General features: G+C 36.8%; 1 protein-coding gene across 25 annotated transcripts in view; it reads left to right on the top strand.

The window, feature by feature from the left end:
• LOC307187328 (uncharacterized protein) overlaps nt 1-19,919 on the top strand; it is a 666,419-nt gene that overhangs the window by 353,619 nt on the left and 292,881 nt on the right. Inside the window, exon 6 of one of the 25 annotated variants that reach the window (XM_079923230.1) lies at nt 1,409-1,570. The exons of 23 other annotated variants lie outside the window; for them this stretch is intronic. The gene's annotated coding sequence lies outside the window, so the exon portion shown is untranslated. Of the gene's footprint in view, nt 1-1,408; nt 1,571-15,061; nt 15,122-19,919 lie in introns of all 25 variants that reach the window. One more of the 25 variants, XM_079923229.1, reaches the window with a different exon arrangement.

Consider the following 19,919-nt stretch of genomic DNA (forward strand, 5'->3'; position numbering starts at 1 on the left):
CTCAAAGTTTTTGTCACCATCCACTTAGCATGTATTTTTCTCATTATTGAAATATTCCAGATGCTTTCTTTCAGAAGAAATTAGGACTAAATGTAACATTCTATACAGGGACTTCTGTGGGGTAGGGATATAAATAGGATCTCCCATTAAAGTAAGATCTTCTAAACTGAGAATTGTAGAGTTGGATTCGTGGCTTCAGTGTGTCTGAGGCCTTGTGCTGTGTCTGAGGGACCCAGAGATGCATGAGACATTGGGCTGGCTCTCACCCGAGGAAAGACGCAAATAACCATATCGAAGTTAACCACCGATTTTCAACTGGGGGTGATTTTACCCCTCAAGGACATATTGCCAGTTGAGATGGAGATCTCCCTCAGAAGGTTAGATGTATACATATAAAGATTTAGTAGAGGACTGGGCTGGAGATCTAGATGTGAGAGTCATAACACGATAGTTGTTGAAAACAAAAGACTGGTAAGATTACTCAGCAGCAGTGTGTGGGTGATCAGGGCACTGAGTAAGGGACACCTTCATTTTAAAGGAGACACAGAAGGAGGACTCATAAAGGCAACTGAGAAAAATATTAATATAATAACATTAGCAAACATTTTTAAAGAGCCCATACTATGTGCAAAAAGTAGTCCTCGGGCTTCCCTGGTGGCGCAGTGGTTGAGAGTCCACCTGCAACTGCAGGGGACACGGGTTTGTGCCCCGGTCCGGGAAGATCCCACATGCCGCGGAGCGGCTGGGTCCGTGATCCATGGCCGCTGAGCCTGCGCGTCCGGAGCCTGTGCTCCGCAACGGGAGAGGCTACAACAGTGAGAGGTCCACGTACCACAGGAAAAAAAGAAAAAAAAGTAGTCCTCATAACTAGCCTATTATTGTCAGCTCTTTTGAATAGTGATTGAAGGAGGGATCAACAATATCAAAACCTTCAGTACAATGAGGGCTCACGGCATCCATAGATTTGGCAATTGGGAAGTCACTGGCAGTCTTAGTGAGAGCCGCTTCTGTAGAGGGATGGAACTGGAAGCTAGAGTCCAGTGGATAGAGGAGCACAGGTTGGTGTGGAAGTAGAGATAAAGGAGTTTGCATTAAGAGGATAGGAAAGAAAATGACAGTGTTTTAATGGAAACAGACTAAAGGGAGGGCATTTTGTTTTAGGATGGAAGAATGTTAAGAGTTGCAGATATTGTTTATAGACCTTGAGTAGAGAGATGAAGAATCCTTACAGACACTAAGAGGACTGGCAAATTCTACAAGAAAAGACAGTGTAAGAGACTTGAGAGGCAGTGCCTAGGGCCAAACTGAAACAGGATACCACTTTCCCCAATCCATCAGTCCACTGGAGCCCCTTTTTGGAATTTCTTCCCTCTTATCTAGTTTGGATTTATCTGAATTATTCTTTCAGGAGGACCTCTGAGTGTTTCATCTTCACTTATCAGGACACCATGCTACAAAACCGTATCACACGAGTAATATACTCTAGTCTTCCATCTCTGTTCCTGCAAAGTTAGGAGTTCAGTGCCAGGAGGAAAAACACTCACTGTGGGACTACTGCCTGTACTAAGAGGTGAGGACTCCCCAGATGAGTGTTGAATAATTTGCTTATTCTTTGTGGCCATCTTACTGTAGCATGTTAATGTATTTGGGGCATTTCTTTTCATTAATGCAATGCTAATATGGAATAATTTTTACTTCCCCCAATATTTCTGTATCTTAGTCTGACCAAAAATGTGTTTGCTATACTATTTCTAGTCTCTACCATTTATTTAACCTCAAATTTTGAATATCTGCAATGTAGTAGGTCCTAGCTTGTAGGATACATACAATATAGCTATGGTACTTGAAGAGCTCACAGTCTACAAGAAAAACAGATAGGTAAATAACCATCTAGAATGGAAAGGAGTAAGTCTTTTAATAGATGTAATATATCCAATGATTATGCAAGCCAATGCAGTAGGTAACTCTACCTCCTCCTTCATAAAAGAAGTCTTCTACTCAAATACTGAATTAGTTATATTTTTTAAAATGGGCTGTCAAGAATAGAAACACCCCCTCTCTTTGCTTGATGGATTTTTTTCTCCTCTTTCTTTCCCCCTTTTCTCTCCGTAGCTGTTACTCTGCCAGTTCTCTGCACTGGCTCCTTTTATATTCTGAAATATCACTTAAGGGACTTTCTCACTGATTATAATGACATAGGTCTGTTTTCACAGCTGCAATCTTAAAGTTCCTTAATAATGCCATGTTTTAAACATTATTCTGAAATGCTAGAAGGTTTGAAGGTGCTCAAAAAGTAAACAGTCGGCCCATATGAAAGGAAGAGAACAGTTGTAATATAAAACTTTCAACAATTTGTATAAAATCATTGACACTTCATTGAAAATCTCAAGCTCTTGAGACAACAGAATTTTCCTCCAAGGGGGACTAATTCACTAGACATGTGTGTACATTAGAACCAGATGAAGGTGATGCAGTGAAGTTGGAAAGACAATTCCTGGGCTTATAAGAAGCTGGAGACCAAGCATTTGTATTTCTGCTGAATTCTTTGGGCTTGCTAAGAATCATTTTCCCAGCAGAGCAGATTTTGGGAATTTGCATTTATGTTCATGATCACCTTTGACATCTGAGACTCTGAGGACTTGACATCACATACTATTATTATTATAAACAGAGCTCCCAAGCTGTTCAGCTCAAATTGCTACTTTAGTGTTAACAAGAATGGTGCCACATGGTGAGCATATGCTGTTTGTGAAAGTAAATGATGCTTTAAGAATGTTTGACTCTCAAAAGAAAGTCTACTAGCAGATATCTTGTATTGAAACTGTGTATGTTCTCATTTGACCATCATAAACAATGTTTAAAGAGTCAAGGTTGTTACTTGAGAATAAATCAGGGAGCTCTTGAACATTTGGGTGGGTATATTCATTGTAGAGCATGACAGACCTTTCCCCTATGTTTATCCTTTTAAAAATGTATGTATTTCACTTCAGGGCTCGAATAGATCTTTCAGATGGTATCTTAATAGTGCTTCCTCGGCACATAAGTGATTTATTTCTTTCAATGAAGGATTTACTTAAATCTATTATTTAGGCATTTAGCATTATTATAACTGGATGTAGAATTCCTTTACCCTGGACAGACTTAAAAAACTCCCAAGACTAATTAGACAGTTTAAATGGTGAGCAATGCTATTTCCCTATGCATTTTCTTTGTGAGCTAAAATGATGAAGATTTAATCTTCTTTTTCACAGTTTCTTTTGTTTGTAAAACTAAAGATCCACTTTTATAAAAGATTTTCCTTTGTTTTGTCTTAGAAAGGGATTTGACACCTGCATGGTAGTGGTAATGAAATTCTCTGTGGGTTAGACTTCAAGAAAGAAATATTAACATGAAACTAATGAAGTATTAACAAATAAATTGAGTTCATAATGATAACGATTTCCCTATGTTATATGTGATAACTGTAGACTTATGTGTGAGTAGTTTGGAGCTTTGCATCTGATCCCACATAGCCATCAATGCATTTCTAAAAATAAGGTGATTGAGGAAAACTATAATAAATAATTTTTATCAGAATGAGATTATGAACCCTTCAGCTATCACAAGACTTTTTTTCCCTTCAAGCAATTTATTTTCTTTTATAAGGACTAAAGTTCTAATATATTATAACCTGAAATTTGAGATTAAATATAAATACAACAGAAATCAAATAAGGAATATTACTTCCCTTCTTGCATCCTATATATTCTCATTCTTCACAGGGAATGGCTGCAGCATACAAGGTGCCAGGTTAATCTTGCTTAAATTTGGCTCTCAACAAATAACTTCTGTCCACAAACTGATGGAGGACCATGTGAGGCAACAAAGGGGTTTAGGTCTGATGCAGTAATAGAGGGTGAGTTATTGATAGTATCAGAGCAAGAGAATGAGAATATGCAAATGCCTTTTAAGGGCAATTAGTCTGGAAACCAAGAATAAAATGGAAATGACAGATTGAAAAGATAGAGACAAAGAGACAGTATTTGTATCACAGGGAGAACCTGACATCAACTCAGAAACTTCCTTTTTTACTTGGTATGGCTCAAGGCAAATTACAGTGGAGAAAAGGCCATTGGGCTCACAATAAGAAGGCTCGTGGTGACTTAAGAATGTACTTTTTTTAGAAAATTATGGAAACAGCAGTCAGCTTAAAGAGAATTTGATGAGGAAGTTTCTGGAGATGTAAAGACATCTAATGCATATAGAGAATGAGGGCTGAAGGAGGAAGTGGAAAAAAAATGAAAAAGTAGCCAGAGGAAGAAGCGATATTATTTCTAATTTTCTAAAACCATGAGCAATTTGTTACAATACAAGAATAATGCACAGTGAACAGGAGTGTGTGTCAATAATGAAATTGGTGACTTTGGGGAGGAATTCCAGAGTAGGGATCCTAAAAGATCAATTCCTCAACCAAGTAGTCCCCAAGCCTGGGGAGTTCACGATTATATGTTTAGGCATATCTTACGTTGGGGGATTCAGCAAATGTTTCGATTTCCTGATGATAAATTTTGTGAATGAGTCAACGTTCCCACGTGGCAGATGTTTCAGGAGGGCCCATAAAAGGCCAACTGGGAAATCCCTTGGTTTCTCTTTCTAAAGGCAGGAGAGAGCCAGTTCTTTGTTGTATCAACAAACTGAAAGGGTGAAGGGAAAATAGAAAGTTCATTAATATTTTCATGAGTCAAGTTTTATGGCTATCACTGTCGCCAGCAGGAAGGGAATTCATAGAATCAGGAAGAGGCAGGTGGAGGAGACTGAAGGGAAGGATACTAAGAGTGTGTCTGAGAAAGTGAACTAATTTACCTGCCTACCAGGAGCTGATTTTTATACCAAGAGTTTCTCTGCAATTAAAATGTTTTAGATGCTTAGTTTCAAAGACGTACAGGTTGACCAGCAGTTGAAAGAATTGTAAGTTGCTGGATAATGATCTCAGTCTAGCTCCCTCCCTTCACCCAAACAGAACTCCTCAACCACCAGCAGTAATTACTTGGATTTTAGCTTTCGGGCACCAGACAGTGGATCATAATCAATAACAGCTCTGTCATTTGGGAGATGAGGCTGCAGGGGAAAGGTGAGAGGTACTTCTCACTTCCCAAGCTTCAGAAAAGCAAGTCTCTTCTCCCATCCTTGAATCTGCTATGCTATTGGTGTGTGTGCCTGTGTGTGTGTATGTAAGTGTTTAGTCTAGGTCGTTTGTTCCTTTTTATAAAAATAATTTAAATTTGGATCTATGATGTGCCAAATTCTAGTTGATTCTGCTTTTGAGAGACTCTGGTCCTTATAGAAAAGAACTAAGCAAAGTGTCTATTTTTTCCTTTTATCTCAGATTTTTAGTCATTGAAATTCTACTCTATTTTAAAAGTCAAAATAGAATTTAGGTCATAAACAGCTTAGAGAGTTTATTTTCCTGATCGTTTCTAGTTATGGAAAATGTAATATTTGAAAGATAAGTATCTATCACAAATCAAAGTTGATGCTTAAACACAAAAGATACATTTGCCAAATTGCTGCTTCTCTTTGGTGCTCCTTTAGGGACGTATGAGTACGGTAAATGGAAATTAATTCTTATTATATGCATGCGTTTCTTCCTTTCTCTGAAATTCATTGTTTTCTTTCAAATTTGAGCATTCCAGATTTTTTTCTGGTCTTCAGCACTAGGCTCCAACCTCTTATCCCCCCACTCCGCCACCCTGACTTTTCTGCAGTCCTGTCGCTGTGGCAGTTTAACATTTTCTCTTCCTCATTTTGAGAATTTGTTTTCATTGTTGTGGTCCCTATTGTCTTTGCCTCTGCCCTGTACTTTTGGGCAAACAAACGAGACAAATCTCTTAACAGTTCGCTGTAACCTTGGCCTGAAGTAACAGGATCAGAGAAGGATGTTGCATTTGGTGCCTCAGACTGAGTGGGGGGCAATTAACCAAGGACCACAGTGTCAGAGAAATCAGACAGATGTTGATAAAGATAAAAAACACAACAAACAGTTGGGATAACACTGAAAGGATATATACTTACAAAGCACAAAAATCTGGATGCATTTAAAATGTCATTACACTCAGCGTCTGAAGACCTACTGAGTTTTTATCCTAACTTCTCTTCAGCTAGGTGACCGTGGGCACATAACTTCACTGAGTTTCATTTTCCCTCTTGGAATATCTGGATCATAACAGCCTGCCAGGATTACGATAACAAAGGTGTGAATCCTTATGCAAACAGTGCTTTGAATACCATTTATTCTTAAAACCATATTATGCTGGAAATGTGGAAGAGAACTAAAGCTAGCTAGATGAGAGCCATGGGGAATCTGATATTTTTTCTTTCTTCCTTTACAGTTCAGGCTTGGCAGTGGTAACACTAGAATTAAGGCCAAAGCCTTAATTTGGCTTGAAATCTAGGTGCTATTTTTTAAGCAGAGTGACAGTTTCTACTTACGGCTTTTATTAGCTTGACCTTGCTTCCCAATCCAAGCATTCACTTCTTCACTCTTTAAATAGCAGATTCTTTCAGAAAACAGAGACTCACTTTCTCTTACCTTGGCAATGGCCATGGTGTTATTTTTGCCCTTGCTTGTCTTCTAAGTAGAGTACAGGAACTCTGCCCAATCCATCCTCCTGGTGACCTCTTGTTCAACCTGCCTGGGAGTTCCTTCCCATCAAGCAGTCCTCTTCAGCCCTCTCAGACTGTCAAGGCGCTGAAACTGTGGTTCAAGAAAACCTCTCAAGTTATTGAAAGGCTGTTCTTCACATTTATTGGGTTGGTTCTAAAGGTGGCCTAGAAAGTTTTATGCCATTTCTCTTTCAGCTATGCCATATTCCTATAGCTCAAGAATGCTGAAAGACATTATGAGAAATCTGAAGGCTTTCATTTTCATCCTCATAGTCAAATATCCAGAGGATACCAGTAAAGTGGGTAATTGCAGATTATTAGAGAAGACTCTTACACATTTCAGTTGCCATGTTACTGCACAGCGATTTATGTCAGCTCTTAAAGTATGAAGCTTGTTTGTCCCTGTGTTAATTTATCAGCCAACAAAATACGCATTTGCTGTGACAGTTAAATTATTCACAGAGGTTTTAGTTCCATTAGGCCCTTTTTCTGGGGCCCATCCTGGTACCTGTGATTTTAAGAAGTTGATGTACAAAGACTTCATTCATTCTTAATGCTATTTCTGGACCTTTATTGTTCACTCCCCTGTGAATAATACTTGATAATCTGGTTGTCTTTGGTGAACCAGTTTTCTTTGGGCCCCTGAGCTGACCAGTGTCTTCTAGAACCACCAGCTTTCCTCGGCATCATCTTCTGGATAACTTTCTTCTCACCCCAATCTCTCTTTACCTTTTGCCCATCCAGTGATCTCTGAGTTATTGACTTGGCTCATTTAGTTTCAAGTGCCCCACTCCCCAGCCAGGTTATCCCATGAGGCTGTTGGGAGTAGGTTCTATTCTGCCTTGGTTCAGCTCTGTCATCAAAGAGAAACTTTTCCACAGTTAAATTTGCAGGATAATGGACTCCTGAATATCTTAAGCAAGATTATCACATAGGTGAATAAATTTGCATAGTATCAGGTTGAGTTCAGAAAAGTGATAATATATAGATGTTAAAGAAACTACACAAAATACGAATGTATAAGATGTGTGTGTGTATGTGTCTGTGTAACCTTCTAATGATTCGTGCTACTTCTCTATTTTATTATACTTAAATGGAATATCCAGGGCAAACACAGATACACTGTCATAATGATAAATTATATAGTTTAATCCCACTTCACCAGTGATAACTCAGATACCTTTTACAAATGTATTGCAAGAATAGCTTTTTCATGTTTGCGCCTAATTCCAGCAGAAACATCTAATTATAGAACAACATTAGCCAAAAAAAAAAAAGAAAGAAAGAAAGAAAAAGAAAAAAAAGGGTTCGCTTGGGGAAAAGGCTTTACGAGTAATCAGTGCAAAGCAGGAATCTCTTGCTGGGAATAATGTGGACCAGCTAAGGCTTCTGTGAGGTTTTTCTTTTTGGTTCTGTGCTGCCTGGGTGACTTCTTCTCATCCATCACTTAATCAGGAAATCAAAAGACAGCAAGCTGCAAGGCAGACTCTTGTTCCAGATAAACCCTGTGACCTCCTAACAGGTTACTGAATCTTCTGTGGGAGTTCAGCTGACCAAGTGACTTCTTATGTTCGGGGATTTATTCATGAGCCAGCAAAGCTGTGGCTGATGTCACATAACCTGAGAGTGCTAGTTCTGTTCCTGGCTTCGTCTTCAGGCAGAGCTGCTATATTCTGTTTTCTTTAGAAACTCAAATGAGGTGCCATATCTTTAAATTCAAATATATCAGATAAAACAGAGCCCATTTTTCCCTATGAGCATATGTATATCCTCTATAAACCCTAATGAGCTAGGGACATTCTGAAAAGAACACCCACATAAGGTGATGGTACTGAGTATTAGCTGAAAAAGAAATAGGTTTTCGCTGGGGACTGGGGAGGAGGTAGAAAAAGAACAAGAAGAAAAAGACCTCCATGTATTAAATGGTTTAAAGATACAGCATATAAAATAGGAATGCTTTTATTCCTTTTGTATTTTCCGAGGACAGGTCTGCCCATGAATCCACAAAATGGTACAGATACAAATGCATCACATTTGCCTGCTGTGATTAAATTTCTGTAATTACACAACCACACTTGATATGCGGGCCTGATGTATCACCTCTTTTTTTTCTTTTGTAATCATTGTTATATCCGTGCTCTATAATCAACGTTCATCACAGCTAATTAGACTTTCTTCGTCTGTTGTTTCTGAGGTCTGACATTCCTAGGGTTCAACCGCAAGATTCATTTTTGAACATTTCTGGAGGAAAAAAAACAAATGAAAATTCTAGGGCTGTATTATTCACAAATGGCTTTTTGAAATTTTAATGTACTATGAGTTTCTTATTTTATTGAATTTAAATGATTACTCTTTGAGCAGGAGACCAAGTCCTGCATGATTTTGCATGACTATTCTATGATTTACAAGTACATTCTTGTTGGTAAAGGAGCTGGGAGTCTTCCTCATTGCTCAAGATCTTGTAGATTTCTATGTGATTCCCAAGGACAGACATTTTTGTTGTATTAGTTTGACATTAATGTTGATTTCTCTTCTAAAAGTAATAGAATGCTGCAGATTTATATCACTTACAGCTTCAAAGCTTATGTTCATTCTCAAATGCAGTTTTCTTTCAGCAAATGTTTTTAATTATGGACACTTTAAATGTGAAATTACGGTGATAAGAAAGCTAGTTAAATTTTAGCTAGTCTATTACAACAAATTTAATCTATTTTCTAGATGTTAATTTGAGGCCAAAGCTTTCAGCTCACTGCTTGTTTTCTCATCTGGAAGTCCCCCATCTCCTGCAGCCCCTTATTAAGGCAATTGTAATCTTTGAAGCTTTGATAGAAGGGTAAACCTAAGTGGAAGTCAGACATTCATTACCCATGTATATCCCACCTTCTTTATTTTGTGTTATCCTACCTTGTTTTCGCCATCCTTTTTAATCTACATTTTCATTGCGGCTGTTTGAGCCTGTAATTTGGACTGAGTCATTCCCTGATAAACAACCCTGTGTTTCTGAGCAACCATTGTGTTTCCTGCTCTTGCGAAGTTCACAGTACACTAGAGGATCTCAGCCCATGAGCACAGAATTACAATACAATCTGAAAAAGCAGATTAGAAAAGAGGTAACTTTGAAGCTTGAAGAGAGAATGAAAAATCAGTGTGAATAGTAGAAAGGCTCCACAGAAGAGGTGATACTTGTGCTGAGACATGAAGTTATTAATAATAATACAATTTCAATTTTAAATTAAAAATAAAATTTATGAAATGACATTTTCTGTGCTAGGTACTGTTCTAAACACTTAAACTGAATTAACTCCTTTAAACCTCAAGAATGCTATGAAGTGCCATATATTATACCTATTTTACAGATAAGGAAACTGAGGCACAGAAAAGTTAGTTAACTTTACCAAGCTCATCTTTGGAAAATAAAATCTGCTGCAGCAATGTCTCCTTTTCCACATGTTCTTGTCGAACTTTGCCATTCCCACATGAAGAGAGGCAGTCTAATTCCTCTGCATGAATCTGGATGGGTTTGGGACTCTGATGAAACCAGTAGAATTGTGGCAGAAGTGACACTAAGTGACTTCCAAGGCTAGGTCAGGAAAGAAGATACAACGTCCACCTTGATCACTGGAACACTTGTGATGGAGCCCTGAGCTGCCAGGCTGCCAGTCCAGTTGTCCGAGGCCATCGTGCTTTGAGGAAGTCCAAAGTAGCCCGAATGATAGGCCACCTGGGGAATCTTGAGATTACAAGGAGAGAGAGAGAGACGTGGGCATGGCTAGTCCCAGAAGCTCCAGTTCCCCTCTGCCCTTCTAGTTCCAGCCACTATCTGGCTATAGCTGCATGAGTGGAGCCAGAACTGCCTCGCCAAGCCTGTCCCAAATTTGTGACCCACTGAAACCGAGACAACAAAATAATTGCTGTTTTTAAGCTACAAAATTTTGGCAGTTTTTGTTACACAGTAACACTGTTGGTAACAGTCATACAGCGAATAAGTATTAGAGCCAGAATCTGGACCCACTGTGACTCCAGAGCCACTCTTACTCCTTAGCCAGAAAGTAAAGTTTGAGAAGATTTATGCACATTCCTTCAGGTTTAAATAAAACCTTCATGTTATGTAAACGTGTTGCAAAAACCTCTCCTTCAAATCAATATTCTGAGAGAACAGAAAATGTTTTTTGCTAGTGAACTTTTTCTTTTATGATTGAAAATTAAATGAGGGATGAATAAGAGAACGTTTAATGGGATCATAAACATATCAACTGTCATAACTGTAAAAGCGGACTGTCCAGCGATTGGGTAGATATGTGTTGCACATCTGAGTAATGATTTCTAGCTATATTAGAACGATATGGCAGTTTAGATAGAGGGGGAAACAGTGAATTTTTGTGTGTGTGTGTGAGGCAATGATTTCTGAATAGGCAGCTTGGAGTAGAAAAGACGGAAACTGTTTTAGAGCCAGAAAGCTTGGATTTTAGTGAGCTTAAATTTCAATCTTGCATTTAGTTTATTTACAGGAACTTGTTGAATTGCATCTCCCACACTAGCCAGTAAGCTTACTTAGTATGGAAATGAGGCTTATCTTTTAAAAAAATATTGGGTTTGATCCTCCAGGCCCAGCCTAAAGAAGACACCCAGTAAATACTTACTAAGTGAGGGAATGACTATACAACACAGTACTGTTAACTATCATCACCATGCCATACATTAGATCTCCAAAAACCATTCATCTCATATAACTGAAACTTTGTACTCTTTGACCAATATTGCCTCATTTCCCACTCCCCCCCTTCCCCTGGCAACCACCACTCTACTCTGCTTCCATGGGTTTCATTATTTTAGATTCCACGTAAAAGTGAGATTACGCGGTGTTTGTCTTTTTGTGCCTGGCTTATTTCATTTAGCATGTCTTCCAGGTTCATCCATGTGTTGCAAATGATAGGATTCCCTCATTTTTTTAAGGCTGAATAGTATTCCATTGTGTATATATGCCATATTTTCTTTATCTGTTAGACCATTGATGAACATTTAGGTGGCTTTCCTGTCTTGGCTATTGTGAATAATGCTGCAATGAACTTAGAAGTGCAGATATCTCAAGATTCAGATTTCATTTCCTTCAGATATACACCCAGAAGTAGGATTGCTGGATCCTCTGATAGTTCTTTTTTTTTTTTTTTTTTTTGCAGTACGCAGGCCTCTCACTGCTGTGGCCTCTCCCGGAGCACAGGCTCCGGACACGCAGGCTCAGCGGCCATGGCTCATGGGCCCAGCCGCTCCGTGGCATGTGGGATCTTCCCGGACCGGGGCACGAACCCGTGTCCCCTACATCGGCAGGTGGACTCTCAACCACTGCGCCACCAGGGAAGCCCTGATAGTTCTATTTTTTAATGTTTTGAGGAACCTCAGTACTGTTTTCCATAATGGCTGCACCAATTTACATCCCTCCCAGTAGTGCTCAAGCGTGGCCTTTTCTCCACATCCTCACCAACACTTGTTACTTGTTTTGTTTTTGATATTTGCTATTCTAATAAGTGTGAGGTGACATGTCACTGTGGTTTTTGTTTGCATTTCCCTGATGATTATTGATGTTGGGTACCTTTTCAATACCTGTTGGTTATTTCTATGTCTTCTTTTGAGAAATGTCTATTTAGCTTCTTTGCCCATTTTTAAATTGATATATATATATATTTTTTTCCCATGGAGTTGTATGAGTTCCTTATATATTACCTCTTCTTCACAGACACACACACACACACACACACACACACACACAATGGCAATTATATAGAAGTGATGGATAAGTTATTTACCTTGACTGTGATCTTTACACAATGTATACATACATCAAAACATCAAATTGTATACATTAAATATACACAATTTGTATATGCCAAAGATATCTCAATAAAATTATTAGGAAAAAGAATAATTATAACTCTTAGACCATTAGTTGCCTTATACCTAAAATATAAATCAATAGCTGAGTGTGCAATGCAGAAATTATCAGCACTTGTCATACCTTGGACTGGGAAGTTTTCTAGGTCATAGGGAGACCTGTACTTCATAAATAAATGAATAGCTACTTTTAAAATTTGTCTTCTTGACACGTTAGAAGATAGATCAACGTTATGGGTAAAACAAACACTATTAGCACTAATGTGACATCTGTTCCTCCCATTGTCCTGTAATGATGCATGAATGAAAGAAGACTTGAGAATCCAGCTAAAAGATAGATTGAGAATGTCTCATTTTACTTTAGGTGACAGAGGCTCATGTGATTTCTTAATACTCTTCTGGGATAGAAGTTTCTCAACCATGGCTACCTTAATTTAGAAAGTTGTATTGTACTGTCATTAATAATAAGGCCTACTCTACTTCTCTGGTTTGTGAAGTTTAAATGCAACCCAGAATATGACAACATGATGCAAATATACAAATGTTAATTATGTGAAGCAATATATAATTGGTAATTATAATTATTAACTATGACTAATTTGGGTTGCTGATAGCTTAAGGGAAATATAGACCAAAAGAGCAAATCGGTTTTAGTTCCTCATCTAATCTTTGTTAGCTGTGTTATAGACTTGTCATGACTTTTTGACTTCATGGACAAGAGCTAACAATTCAGTAAGACTGTGTTTTCTATGAACTTGCAACCTTCCAGCATATCACACAGTGGAGGTTTTTTTTGCAGCTACTTGGTAAGAGTTATATATAAGTTGCATAGAGAATTTGAATGAAAGGCAATTGCACTTGGAAGGTTACATTACTATGAATTGGAAAAAAGAAAAAAAAGAGAACAAATTTTATTTGCAACTAACATATGAGAAGTAATGATAATAACAATAATAGGTTACCCTTACTGTGTGACTAAATGCTTCCATTCATTTTACAAGTAATAATTCATTTAATTTTCACAGTAAACCAGTGGGGCAGGTACTATTGCTATTAATATTACCCTCATCGTACAGATGAGGAGACTGAAGAATAGAGAGGATAAATGAATTCCCCAAGTAAGCAAAGGATCTGATATTCAAATTCAGTCCAAACATCATAGTCTTCACCATATCACTATAGTTAGTACGTGATTATTAGTTTCAGTTGAAAATTTCAGTTAAAAATTGCTTTATAAATATCCCCAAATATTTCAAACACATCTAATTATTAAGGTAAGAACTATAGTAAGAAGGTAATGATTTTAGAATTGTTATTTAATGTTGCTGATTTATTGCAAATTTAGTGAGCTTAAAGTCAGCATAACATTAGTTTTAATATTTTTGTCACCTTTTGAAAAATTCTTAAAAAATAAATATATCTCTAGAAATGTAAGCTGCATTGACTGAATGTGCTGTAATATAATGTTTTTTTTTCAATGCCTCTGGTTTCATTTATCTAAAGTAGCCATTGTTGAATGTAAGTTTTTCCTATCAGAATCTAATTGGCCATTTGCAGCAACATGGATGGACCTAGAGAATATTATGCTTAGTGAAATAAATCAGGCAGAGAAAGACAAATACTATATGATATCACTTATATGTGGAATCTAAAAAAGTAATACAAATGAATTTATATACAAAACAGAAATAGACTCACAGACATAGAAAACAAACTTATGGTTACCAAAGGGGAAAGGGGTGGGGTGGGACAAATTAGGAGTATGGGATTAACAGATACAAACTACTATGCATAAACCAGATAAGCAACAAGGATTTACTGTATAGCACAGGGAATTATACCCAATATCTTATAATAATCTATAATGAAATATAATTTGCAAAAAAAAGAATCAATACATTGTACACTTGACACCAACTCAATATTGTAAATCAATTATACTTCAATAAAAAAAAGTTTTTTCCACAATTCCTCTTGTTAGATGAAATTATGATTAATATATATATATATTTTTTCGGTACGCGGGCCTCTTACTGTTGTGGTCTCTCCCGTTGCGGAGCCCAGGCTCCAGACACGCAGGCTCAGCGGCCATGGCTCACGGGCCCAGGCGCTCCGCGGCATGTGGGATCTTCCCGGACCGGGGCACGAACCCGTGTCCCCTGCATCGGGGTTGCAGACTCTCAACCACTGCGCCACCAGGGAAGCCCTATGATTAATGTTTTTAAGAAGTCTTTTAGTGGAAATATGAAAGAAAAATAATCATTTGTATGTAGTATGTGAGAGTGCATTTATGTTGGGTTTCAAAATTTGCAAAGCATTTTTATAGGTGTTATAATAGTTATACTTCTCAACATTTTTATGAATTGTCATCATATTCTTTTTCAAATGAATAAAACGCAGCTCACAAATGTGAAGTGAATTGCACAGTTTCTCACATAAGGATTAGAACTCAGATTCAAACTTTGGTCCTCAGAGGCTGAAGTTCAGTATTATATTGCGTTATAGCTGTGATTGTTTCTTCCTTCCTGTACAGTGGCAGTGTAAGGAATGAGGTCACTGGATCGTAAGAATGGATCTCCTCTCCTCTTCTCTGGTAATCTAACACATTTCCACATTCCTCCTTTCTTTCTCTCTACCACCAATAATGAATAGTAGAAGAAGGAACTCGGTTGGGCCTCAGGAGACTCATAAAGGTTAAGATTTTTGTTTTGAGGGTCTCAGTTTGTTCTTTAGTGACTGAGAGTAGAACAAGGTGCTGAAGTCTTGATGTGGAACCACAGATGCACTATTTTAAGGAAAATCCTAGAATTAAAACCATACATGCAAGTGTATGCTATTGGCATTATAAAAATTCTTCAGAATACATATATGGTTAACATACTTCATTTATAATTCTATAATCCCAAAATGAGATCGTAAAGACCCAGAACATTGTTTAAATATGTTTCCCAGTTATATTTTAGGCATGTATGAATTTTCCAGAGATGTTGATTACTGCCATATCTTAACCTGTAGAGAATTGTATTAAGCTTGGGACCTAAAGAGAAATCAGCTGATTTGCTGGAAAAGCTAATTGCAATAAGGAGCTTAGGTCATCACTCCAGCAAGTCTATTGATTTGAAAATGACTATGATACATAAAATGTGTATGCACTTTGGGGGTAATTTTCACAAAACAAACACACAATTTTTTAAAAACAAAAATGTGCATGCTAAATTGGGCCAAATATATTTGATTTAGAGAAAGTTGTGAGTAAAAATTGAAACACTTCTGATTTTGCTTCTTTACTCTGCCCTGTGGCCAACTCTGTTCTGTATTTGCTAAGTTTCTGAAAGCAGTATAAGCAATCACTAAAACCCAATAACCACAAACTAAATGGATCATGTGACTTTAGAAGTGAAGCATGTTTTAGGAAAATGATCAGATATACAGAGCCCAAATTCACAAATTTGTTTAAAGATAGAAATTAATAGCTTATTTTTGTAGCTAATTTAACAGATCTTTTATGCATTTGCAGTTCTGTTATATTGTTTTGTCCTACAACTAGAAATGCAACACTGCCCTTGCAAACATCATATTTAATTCTTGAAGAGACTGCAGTATGTCATTACAGATGGATTGATAGCCTTAATGATGTCATTGAACTTTTGTCATGCCTAACCTGGAAGACTTGCTATATGTCAGAGAATTTTTGTCATTCATCTTGCTTTTGAAAGGCCAAATTTATTTGCAACCTTGAATGACATTGGGCACATGAAACAGCCTGAAATCTATCATGCAGTGAGTATTTTATAAAACTGCAATTTTGAATCCTAAATATTGACTTGGCTTTCAGAACCATCTTCAAAGCCAATGACTTTCAAAGTTTTTACATCTGAACACTGATTTTCAGTTGCTAAAAATAACATTATATTTTCATATATACTTTTCTGAGTACTTGAGGTCACCAAATGTGCACCATGCTTTCTTATTTACTTTTTAAAGTAGAAAAAAAAATACAGTTGGAAATGCATGCTTATATTTTTTTATTTATTTATGTCAATATGTAGCAGACCAGTGAACAAGCACTAGCAATGAAGTCTATCTTTTGGTTGGATTATTCAGCCAATTTTTTAAAAAAATCTCAGATTGTACATAAATACAACAGGGTTGTATAAAAATAGTGTTATAAGAGGAAAAGCAAAATTGTTTTTGAGCTTTCTGTGTGTAGAGCAAGCAATATGGCATATGTTACTATAAATTTATAATTCCATCCATATAAGATGGAATTCATGTTCAATACAAATTAAACCAGAGAGCAATTGAGTGCTTTATACGAACCAGGCTTGAATTCTCAAGTATAAATAAATAATAATAGATAATGTTTAGTTAATAATAACAGTAAGAGCTTACTTTAAGCTAGAAACTGTGTTATATTAAATGTATTATATAATTTGATCCTCACAATAGTCTTATAAAATAATTACTTTTTTCCCCTTACTATACAGATAACAAAATTAAGAACTGTGAAGTTAGCATCAAATATTTTATCAAGAAGTTTACTCTTCTGCTCATTTGTGCCCTGGCAGACCAAGACTTAAGCTCGATAATAAGAGCCTTTGCATCTGGAATTGTTGCCTTGCCCAGGAAACTCACCTGCTTGTTACATTTAGTTGTCCTTAAAGGGTTTCTACTTTAGCCCTGGCAGGAAGTTCTTGGTATAGACAGTGTGCCATCCTCTCCTTTCATCAAACCTTCATTGCATAAGCAGGGGTCTAGTTTTCAGGAGAATAGTGGTCTCTTGCATACCTTCCACAGAGAGTATTCTAGAATGCTATCCTTATCATTTGAATATGAAGATTCCTCCAGAGATCAGAAGCATTCACATGCATTGCTGCTTTCTCAAGTATGGAGCATCCAACTCATTGAATGATACAGCCTTGGCCACAGGAAACGGACTGAAGAGAATGCCAACATTCTATATCACTGAGCAGCTTTAAGCTCTTTACAAAGCAGCTTAACAAGCAAAATCTTAAAGATCATTCATCTTTTTATAAAAGCATGCCAAGTATTCTAAAATTCAAGTGAATACACTAGAAGTCATATAATTGTGCACCATGGCAAGAGTATATAAAAAAAAGAAAGGGAAGGTGGTAGGAACCTTTTAGCCTTAACTTAAAATATATATTTTTTACATTTATTGTGCTCTTTTCCTGAAAGTATGCTCATTACAGAGAAGTTTAGGTAACAGGCAAGTGCAGAGCAACAAAACAAAGCCAACTGTAATAAATCATTCAAAGATAAGAGGGCTTTCCTGGTTGCGCAGTGGTTGAGAGTCTGCCTGCCGATTCAGGGGACACGGGTTCGTGCCCCGGTCCGGGAGGATCCCACATGACGCGGAGTGGCTGGGCCCGTGAGCCATGGCCGCTGAGCCTGTGCGTCCGGAGCCTGTGCTCCGCAATGGGAGAGGCCACAACAGTGAGAGGCCTGCGTACCGCAAAAAAAAAAAAAAAAAAAAAAAAGGACTTTTAGCATATTTGAGTATGTACTTGCATTTAAAAAAAAAACATGTATTAACAGGTTAAGTAGATATATGGGGTGATCATTATATATGTATATGTAAGTAAACACACCCTTAGTGTGTCATATTTGCAGAGGTATATAAATATTCTCCTGGCCTGTGATTGTTAATTATCATATAGTGGTCCTTGATTCATATGTATTATAATTTACTTACTACAGTTTGATATTTAGTTTCTATTTTTTTCCTCTGGTATTAAAAAATACATAAATCATTATAGACACTTGTGATTATCTCCTTATGATATATTCTTTTTCTTTGAAAGTAGAATTGTTGGGTGGAAAAGTATATGCATATCCTGATTTTTGTAGACACTTGAATCTCAGAAACTATGTCTCAGCTTGTGCTCTTACTAGCAAAGCATGGTACATTGCTTTCGTCACACCCTTACACGTTAGTATTGATTTTAATCTTTGTAAATCTGATAAAGAAGCAATAGTATAACTTTATTTTTATTTTAATTTCTTTGATTATCAGTTAGGTTCAAAAACATTTGACATTTATTGGACATTTGTATATCTGATTTTTCTTAATTTATCACATTTCATTAGATCAAATTTCTGTTAGGGAGAGTTCACCTTTTCCTATTGATTTATATTAACCTTTTATATATTAATGATTTCTGCCCTTTTTTTTTTGATTTCCTTTTTGCCTTCTATGTGTCAATGTTGTTTTCTTCATTTCTTATTTGTCTTTTAATTTTGGTCTCTTGGAATGGTAGATTTTAAAGTTTATGTGGAGCAATCTGTCAGCTTCTTTCATTTACGTTTTTCACTACTGGTGTTAATCTACTTCCCAAAACATGAAACACGTTTGTAAAATATCTTTAACAGTTTTTTGTGATACTAAAATTCTTACTGAGCAGAAGAGATTTTAAGTCCTTTTAATGTTATTTTTATATACTAATCATTTTGACCAACAAAACCTTTAATTGTCTTTTATTTCTTAAACTCCTGCTACATTAGCCCCATCTTATCTATTTGACTGTGAGTTTTCTGAAGGGCCAAATTCAGTTTGACACTTGTTAATATTGTTCATGATTGTTACGGTTTAAAGTAAATAGACATATGTGGAAAGGGATCCTTACACATGATATTTATTACTTTAATATTTCAGAAACAAAACTGGGTCTCTTTATTGACAGTTTTCTCTCATATTACCTCCCAGAGATATATTTATTCACATTCTTTAGGAGTAAAAGACCTTGTCTTCAACTCTCCTGTAATCAGATGTAATAGTCTAGGGAAAAGATTCAAATATTTTTAGTAGCAAAAACAACCACTTTGTTCAAACAGATTTTAAGTTGAGAGCTACCCAATATAAAATTAATAAAAGCAATTTTTCACTTATTGAATTAGAGGAGTTATGCTAGGGTGCTCCTTCCTCCTCTCCATCCCTATCCAGGCCTTCCCTGAGAGACACCTGTGAATCTAAGGATTTGAAGCCAAGTCTTTCAGACCAGGAAGCATAAGGTCATATGCTTTCAGAGCCAGTCAAATACAGAAATGAGTGAGACCGCTCAGTGAGAAGGGATATGTTGTGGGAAAGACTGTGGTAAACTGGAAAACACATAGAAAGTATGGGTGTGGTCCAAAAGTATAAACTATTTTCCAAAGCCCTGTTCAGGACTATGCAAACCAGCATTACTTTCCTTTTTAAAATTCTAGATTTATTTCAGGTAAAACCAGGCAGAGGCAATTTGGGCCATACTGTTTCAGCTTTCAGTTGAACTAATTTAGCCATCTTACGCTATTCCATTAGGCCTTACCTCTTAGTACAGGTCAATATTAGTCAAAAATTGATGTAAAAAATGTTGGCATTTTTGGAAAAA

This window comes from Stenella coeruleoalba (genome assembly GCF_951394435.1).
Source record: "Stenella coeruleoalba genome assembly, chromosome: 5".
NCBI classification, from domain to species: domain Eukaryota; kingdom Metazoa; phylum Chordata; class Mammalia; order Artiodactyla; family Delphinidae; genus Stenella; species Stenella coeruleoalba.